A 9,365-nucleotide genomic window follows, 5' to 3' on the forward strand; every position below is an offset into this window, starting at 1 on the left:
GGGATGAATTATCTTCGTCTTGTTCGTAGAGGACGTGATAATTTTTTAGCGGTGCTTCTTATCATTCAAAACCGCAAATGTAACCTCAGTATTATTGTTACTTATTTTTAAGTTTTAAGAAGCTAATAATAATAGAGTATGTTATTTTTACCCTGCATGTACTTACAAATAGATCATATTTAATATAGTCTGTGTTATTTTTATCCTGAATATGCTTATAAATGGATGATATTTGCATGATACTGATGCAATTTGGGGTACCCAAACACGAGCACCCACAAACATGCACATAATGTATAAGAATATATATATATTATATATATATATATATATATATATATATATATATATATATATTATATATATATATATGTATATATAGATATAGATATATATATATATATATATATATATATCTATATCTATCTATAGTCTATATCTATATAGTATATATATATCTATATATATCTATCATCTATATATGTATATATCTATCTTATATATATATATAGTTCTATATATATATATGTATAACTGAATCACGAAAGTTTGGAACGTGATAAATCCATAAATAAAGATATAAGCCACTAGGGAAAATAAACAACGGAGTTTCTGCAAGATCTTTCGACGTTCAAACGTTCATCTGCTAAGTAAAGGACGTTTGAACGTCGAAAGATCTTGCGGAAACTCCGTTGCTTATTTTCCCTAGTGGCTTATACAGATTATTTAAGCCTAAGACTGACCGGCAATGTGTAAAAATGGGTTGGAAACAAGGATATGTTACATCTTAATGCCTGGCCAGTAACTTCAAGAATGGAGTGATGTGGGAAATCAGAGAGAAGGCAGTAAATTTGGGTCGTGAACGGAGTGCGGAGTTCTTGATTCACAGGATACACTATTTACTGTGAAAAGTGAGCAGAAACTAAACTTGTACAATAACTGGGAGTAATTCTAGTGGACAGTGGTAGGATGAAAGAAAAGGGGAGCACAGGACAGATGAAGCGAGAAGCTTAAGCAAACTGCTGACGAGCCTTCTGTGTGGATGCATTCAGAGATTAAAACCTTTCTGCACACAGGATTCACAATCGCTTCAGCAATTAAAGTATTAAAGTGACGGTGACTATCGTGTGTTGACTTTCCTCTGTAACAACCACTCCGATGGTAAAAGGATTAGGTGAGAAAAATGATACATATATCTATAAGAAAGAGAGAGAGATAGAGAGTGGAGTTTAAAATTGGTCTGTGTTTCTGTCCTCTTGTGATTTTTTTAACCAAAATCCTACTATTCTCTTTCCTTGGTATACCAGGTAACAGTATTTTTTCATAATTCTTTCTTCTGCTGTTTTCTTTACCTGTTTAAAACGAAACCATTATTCCCCATATCTGTTCCTTCAGAACCGTCCCCTTTATCTGTACATACTTTACAAACCCTGGTCTGCCACCCCTGTCAGTCATACTATCACTACTATACAGCTGCATCTCACTGCTAATCGCAACAAGATTCTTTAACCTTGTAATTATGTTCTTACCCCCTCAATATCAACTTCCACAAACCTTCTCATATTACACTAAACCCTTCTACTCTGTCTGCAATCAGTTCTGACTCTTTTCCGCCTTCTTCATGAAACAAAATTTCAAAATACTAACTCTGTCGACCTAAGACAAATAATTTCAGACAGCATCTTTCTACGTGCACCTTTTATTCTGAGATCTATTTGTTCCATAAACTTCATCCCTGCATTTACTTGCCTGTAGACCAACTTCTTATCCTTTAAGATCATGGTCATCTTCTCTCTGTACAAACTTCTCTATGTTGCAGTTGCACCTCACAGAATATTTATTCATGTCATTGGGCCTCTTATTTCTTCATCTTACAATTAGATTTTAATTTCCTCTTCCCATCTTCCTATACGTGTAAACCTCCTCCTCCTCCTCCCCGCTGACCTTTTGTCCTATCATGGAATTTTATGTACTGTTCATCTACTCCTACCTCTTGCCCTCCCCTCTCCCATATTTCTACCATTATCTTCCAATCTCTTCTTCGCATTCTTCTTACCAATCTCAGTCTGATTTCAGACACACACACACACACACCACACACACACATACACACACATATATATAATAAGATAATATATATATATATTATATATATGACATACGTATATATATATGTATATATATACATATACATATGTATATATATATATATATATTATTATATATATATACATATATATATATATATATATATATATATATATATATATATATATATATATATATATGGGGATACAATCCACAATGAAGTAAATTCCTCTTGTAGTTTAAAATATATATTACTTGTATAGGATTAAAGCTTTCGACCATCAACTGTGGTCTTGTTCACTAAAAGTGGAAGATATGTCCCACCTTCAAGGGAAACTGACAAGAAAGAGCAAGCACAAATGACACAACGGTTAGGAAACAAGCTAGTTCAAAACATTATGAATGATCAGGCGGTTGAGAGTCCCTCGTTCTTCCAGAATTCGTCTTGATCTTCGTGGGGGAATGTTTCTATTGTCAACTGCTTGTTCTATGGTGGGTTGGGTGGTTAGTTGGAGAAATGACCTGAGTGGAGTAAACAGGAGAGGAAGCAGCATCGTTATTGGCACATATATTTCTAAAGTTTGAAATTTTCCCCTTTCCTACATATCTCCTCACAAATAGCTGTATTTTCTGTAATGCCAGTATTCCTGCAAAGGTCTCGTTTAATGAAATTAACGCCCCTTCTACTATCGTCTCAAAGTCCGGTCGTTACATGCAAAAAAAACAACCTTTGTGTACCTTTAAAATTTATTGCGTGGTTTTTCTCCCATGTATGTTGCGCAATTGCACTGTATGAACTTCCCCTTCTGCAAGCAGCAACGTGTTTCTTCTTCTCTTATCAATGGAACGTCCGCTTTCTCCCACGTAACATTCATTGCAATCACTACAAGGTATTACATATACTCCTACATTTCTCTCTATTACCAGGGTTATTTTTAATGAGTTTCTTCTTGATTGTACTGTTGTACTGAAAAACTACGTTGAAGCCGTTCTTTTTTCCTTTAAGCTGCCTAGAAAATTTTATTAAGTTCTCTATTATAAGGAAGAGCAAGAGATGCCTTAAAATCTGCCTTTCAGTTATATCATGAGGGGCGTAAAACATCGATCTAGCTTTAGATAGAGACGTAGTATAAAAACTTTGGGAAATTAGACACAGGAAAAATAACCTACGGCAAGAAATCTACAAAGGAGAACAGATATCAACTTTGACTGGATTGTTAATTGTGCAGGTGAGGTAGCTTCGCAAAAGTCGTTGGCACATAAAGCTCAGCTAGATGGGAAGCTTAGAAATTTTATGTAGGCACTCTGTTTGGAATCTTGCTTTTAATCAGGATAATATCAAAATACTTGCGGACTGTGAGCTAGATGAGGATAGTAAAATACTTCTTAGCCTAGGTCTCAATTTTTCTCTGGGCACTGAGGATATGATTTCATTAGAGGTATTGGTAGCATCAATCAATTTAACTACAAGCATACAGGAGTAAACGTAGATTTTATTAAAGGCATGTTGCTTCATAGTTTTGAGAAGAAGGTAGATCATTTACCACGACGTTTCAACTTGGCATTAGATAGATTGAAGAAGAATTCAAGTATTCAAATTTTAAAAGCAGACAAAGGAGGCTGTGTAGTGGTTATGAATAAGAACGATTACCTGATCAAGGCACACAGGCTCTTAAACGATAGTAACACACTACCTAAAAGTAACAAAAACCCCTTGCATTAGCGATTTGCAGTCTGAATTTAACAAGAAAATAAAAGCCTAGTTAGCAGTGTGTGGAAAAAGAAACCAGAAAATATAGTCCTGAGTAAGCTGCGAGAAAACTGCCGTCTTTAGTTATTTTTTACGGAACTCCCAAGATTCACAAGGCAGGGTGTCCTTTAAGGCCCATTGTCGCTAGCCGCAACAATCCTCAGTCGGATCTGTCATCATGGTTAGCGGATGTTTTGGGGAAATTAATAGGGACAATTTCGAAATCTCACATTAAGCACAGTATGGATTTTATGGATCAAATTAAGGAAAAGAATTATATAGGTACTATGTACAGTCTAGATATAGTTTCTTTATTCACAAATGTACCACTGAGTTTCGTGCTCGACAACTTGAAGAAATTAGCCTCAGATAATATTTTCAAGCCACCTATGCACATAGATAATTTTGTCATTTGATTAACATTTGCGTTGAATCTACAATTTTTGAGTTTTAATGGTTCGTTCTATCAACAAAAATCCGGGGTCTCGATGGGCTCACCTCTCTCCCCTATATTGGCTAACTTATGTATGGAATTTTTCGAAAAGGTATACGTTGACACACTACCAGAAGAACATCAAGCCTGAAATTTGGGTTAGGTATGTAGATGATGTTTTTTATTGTTTATAGACACGGCGAGGAAGCCTTTCATAGGTTTTTAGAGTTGCTAAATGGTTTTTTGCCCTCTATTAAATTTACAGTGGAAAAGGAATGGAAAATAGGCTTCCCTTTCTAGATATGGTAGTTCATAGAGACACAGTGAGTAGTGACTTTAAATTCAGCGTGTATAGAAAGAACACCCACACAAACACCTATATCCATTACTTTTCATATCATGAACCGAAAGTAAAGCACAACGTTTTAACCAATTTGTTTTTTCGAGCATACCGAATATGCGATCCCCAGTTCATTGACGCCGAAATAAATTTCTTGGTAGATAGTTTTACTAAACTGTGTTACCCAGAAAGTTTTTTATACTACAGTCTCTATCTAAAGCTAGATCGATGTTTTACGCCCCTCATGATATAACTGAAAAGGCAAGATTTTTAAGGCATCTCTTGCTCTTCCTTATAATAGAGAACTTAATAAATTTTCTAGGCAGCTTAAAGGAAAAAAGAACGGCTTCAACGTAGTTTTTCAGTACAACAGTACAATCAAGAAGAAACTCATTAAAAATAACCCGGGTAATAGAGAGAATGTAGGAGTATATGTAATACCTTGTAGTGATTGCAATGAATGTTACGTGGGAGAAAGCGGACGTTCCATTGATAAGAGAAGGGAAGAACACGTTGCTGCTTGCAGAAGGGAAGTTCATACAGTGCAATTGCGCAACATACATGGGAGACACACGCAATAAATTTTAAAGGTACAAATTGGTTGTTTTTTTTTGCATGTAACGACCGGACTTTGAGACGAGTAGTAGAAGGGGCATTAATTTCATTAAACGAGACCTTTGCAGGAAATACTGGCATTACAGAAAATACAGCTATTTGTGAGGAGATATGTAGAAAGGGAAAATTTCAACTTTAGAAATATATTTGTGCCAATAACGATGCTGCTCCTCTCCTGTTTACTCCACTCAGGTCATTTCTCCAACTAACCACCCAACCACCATAGAACAAGCAGTTGACAATAGAAACATTCCCCCACGAAGATCAAGACGAATTCTGGAAAGAACGAGGGCTCAACCGCCTGATCATTCATAATTTGAACTAGCTTGTTTCCTAACCGTTGTTTTTTCAATGGTTGTGCTCTTTCTTGTCAGTTCCTTGAGGTGACATATCACACTTTAGTGAACAAGACCACAGTTGATGGTCGAAAGCTTTAATCCTATACAAGTAATATATACTACAAGAGGAATTTACTTCATTGTGGATTGTATCCCCATTTACTTAGAGGTACGACATAGTACCTGGCTTCTGCATATATATATATATATGTATATATATATATATATATATATATATATATATATATATATATATATATATCTGTGTGTGTGCGCGTATGCGTGCGTATCTATATTTAATTGTTGAGGTATGAGTTTGTTCGGAGTCATGTTACGCCACTTTTTCGCAGTTTTGTTCCCTTCTTGTAATCTCTCATTTAACTGTTATTATACCTCCCTGCGTTTTCTCCATATGGCCACCACCAATTTGTTCCTTTCCGCTTGAACCAGCCTGAAGAATACGCGCTCAAAGATTTACAAAAAGGAGGTATCCATTGAATAGGGCAAATTGCCATTATTACCGCTGATTGATAGCTTCATTATCTATCATTAATAGTAAAGTGAGCACTAAGAAAGAGTCATTTAGATAACAAGCATCTGCAGAATAAGGCCGTATTGAAAATCAAATTAATGCGAACTCACAAATGACACAAATGTATCATCAAGGCTAAATTACCAGCGTGTACAATTCAGCTGGGGTTCCTGCCAGCTCATCCGGAGAGACATTTTTTTTTTTATATTCTCGTTCAGATTTCGTTTTGTTTAGGTTCTTGATACCAAGGCAGACACAGACACTCCGGGTATCGTTTTTGTAAGGGAAGTCAGAGGCTGAATCATCCCATCTCCTTTTTTTTTTTAAGTAATTGACAGAGGTTTTTCTGTACGCTTGTTTTGAGTATTTGTGGGCGGTGATCAGTTTTAATACAAGAGTAAAAAAAATGTGCCGAAGTTTCTTCGGCGCTATCGAGTTTTCTGTACAGCGTATAATGATGTATGAAACTCAGCCGCAGCCTGGTGGTGGCCTGTGTTGTTGGCACTTAAATAAAATAGAACTATTGAGGCTAGAGGGCTGCAATTTGGTATGTTTGATGATTGGAGGGTGGATCATCAACATACAAATTTGCAGCCCTCCAGCCTGAGTAGTTTTTAAGATCTGAAGAAGGACGACAGATAAAAAGTCATCTTAATAGTTTTCTTTTACAGGAAACTAAATTGCAGTGCATAATGTGATAGACGCTACTGTCTTAATTTTAGTCTATTTGAAGCTTTGGAAACCAAATTCATTAGGTAAGATATTGCAGCGGGTGGTATGTGCATCGAGAAAGGAGATGGTATTATAATAGGTTGAGCAACTAGAGAATGAATTATTCACAGAAGTTGTTTAGTAGAGTAATTTTAAGGTCAAAATATTGATTATGAAACCTTTTTCCTAATGATCGTGGTAAATTACTTTGAAAAAGAATGTTATTCAATGAAATTACACGTATGAATCACTGACTGAATAAAAAAAAAGGAGAAAAAGATTAATGCACTGAGTGGCCAGTATGAAAAATGAGTCTCCATGAACAAATTATACACCAGTCTCGTGAACAGGTTGGTCACTCAAGAAAAAAGATCTAGGAAAATTTCCGTAGGGGGCTAGTGCCGTCAATACACCTCATGTGGTGCACTGTAGGCATTAGTTTTTTTTTTTTTTTTTTTTTTTTTGCGGCGTCCCTTCGGCTCCTAACTGCAACTCCTTTCATTCCTTTTAATGTACATAGTGAAACTGCGGGTTTTCCGTCTGTTACTCCTTTCAAACCCTTTCACTGTCAATTTCCTTTTAAGCTCTGAATGCTCACAGGTCCCAGAGCTTGGCCTTTGACCCAAATTCTATAGTCTATTCTATAAGGAAGATGAGTTTTTGTGATCTTCACACACACACACACCCATAACCACACAAAACACCAATTTATGCGTACATACATACATACATATAAATAAATGAATGTATCATATATATATTTGTGTGCCGGTTTGCTTATTGTCCATGTACGTGTGTATGTATAAAGGGTAAATAGCCACGAGGAAAGTGATAAAACGGGGTGCAAGCTATGTATGTATGTATGTCTGTGCAAATTTTGTTGTTGTTGTCGTGGATTGTTATTGTAAACATCTGCACGATTGTAACGGCATTATATTGTTATGAATATTAATAAATAAGAAGGCCCTGTTTCTCTTATTGCAGGTCATCTCAATACCAGAGCTTCAAGGACAGTGGCAGAACAGCAAGGTGAGATGAGTATTGAAGTTGAATCAGTTTCTATATGCAGAGAAAATAGTTTTCCTTTCGCTGTCTCAATCAGCGCTTGGTGTTGTTAACCAGCGTTAAAATAATATCAACATGAGCCAATTGGCTGCAGAAATCATCTGTCGTGTGGGAGGAGTGACCTCAGGCTTAAAAGGTCAGCCAGTCCGCTAATGTCATTACCCCTTAGGCCAAGCCCTTTCGCCGTATAGATCATTTTCGTCCAATTTCATTATCTCGATCCTCCATAATAATACAAAGGCGATGGGAACAGGAGTAGATGGTACATATCAAGGTTAACATGTATTCCTGTATTGGATAAGTTCCTTGTCTACGAACGAGTTCTTCCAATTGTTGTAAAACGTTGGAGTGAATGTAATGAGTACTGTCGTCATCACTCATAGAAAAGAAAGAAATATATATATATATATGTATATATAGATATATGTTTATATAAAACATATATATATATATATATATATATATATATATATACATACATGTATATATTATATATATATATATCTATATATATATACACATATACTTATATATATACATATAATATATATATATATATATATATATATATTATATATATAATATTAATTGGAGAGAGACGCAGTCTATGTGAGTGTGTCGGTGTCATAGTTCGAAAAATCATGAAAAAGTCACTGAAAACTTAAGATTAGCATTACCATTTTTTAGATATAATATGAAAATATCTCGGATATGATTCATTTGCTTTCATAAATTCTAATGATAATGTAAAACCAACGTGGGTGATAAAGATTGTATCAACAGTTTCAGAAAGAATAGTGCATTATTTTTGCATTGTGAATTAAGTTACTTTTTCCTATGGATGATCTTTTCGACCGTGTGAACGATCAGCAAGAACCCCTTTCGGGGTTTTCCATTTCGTTTACTTTTTATAGCCTCATTATACCATAATGGTCATTACTGTTGTTGTTTTTCGTGGGCGAACGTGAGAAGTGGGATTTCCCGCTGATGCCTTAAACGTCAAGTGTAAAAACACATTTTGATCTGTACACCCATAAAACTTGCCGGCTATCGGCGACAGTGCCCATTCCCCATCACTCCGCCGAACACCCATTCCCCCACCACTCCACCATCAGCACCCTTCTCCCCCAACACTGCGCCGCCACCATCGCCAGCGCCACACGCGCACCAACACCGTTGCAATTTAGATTCAGGGTATTTGGTGATGTGGTTCTTCTTCCGCTCGGCTAAGTAGCGCATCAGAATCTTTAATTCTTAGGCTCATTTGAATATTCGATAGCGGGGATCATTAATTTCAGTGAGTGTTTATTGTCTGACGCCCGAGAGGCCCCTGTTGGCTGGGGGCGGAAAAGGAGGGGAAGAAGCGTTTGGAGAAAAATTTGTTTTCTGCAAACCATAGTTCCTCCAAACGACCAATTACCGTATCTTGATGGCTACAATTACAGCCTAGGCCTAACTGGATGGACAAGCAATAAACCCCCTTTTTTTAGATT

General features: G+C 36.1%; 1 long non-coding RNA gene across 1 annotated transcript in view; it reads left to right on the forward strand.

Moving 5' to 3' along the window:
- LOC135200526 (uncharacterized) overlaps positions 1 to 7,917 on the forward strand; it is a 206,034-nt gene extending 198,117 nt beyond the window's left edge. The window contains exon 3 of the long non-coding RNA XR_010311295.1: positions 7,792 to 7,917. This is a non-coding gene — a long non-coding RNA (uncharacterized LOC135200526). The remainder of the gene's footprint in view (positions 1 to 7,791) is intronic.
- Positions 7,918 to 9,365: the final 1,448 nt, after the last annotated feature.

The sequence above is a fragment of the Macrobrachium nipponense genome, chromosome 27, assembly GCF_015104395.2.
Source record: "Macrobrachium nipponense isolate FS-2020 chromosome 27, ASM1510439v2, whole genome shotgun sequence".
NCBI lineage: Eukaryota > Metazoa > Arthropoda > Malacostraca > Decapoda > Palaemonidae > Macrobrachium > Macrobrachium nipponense.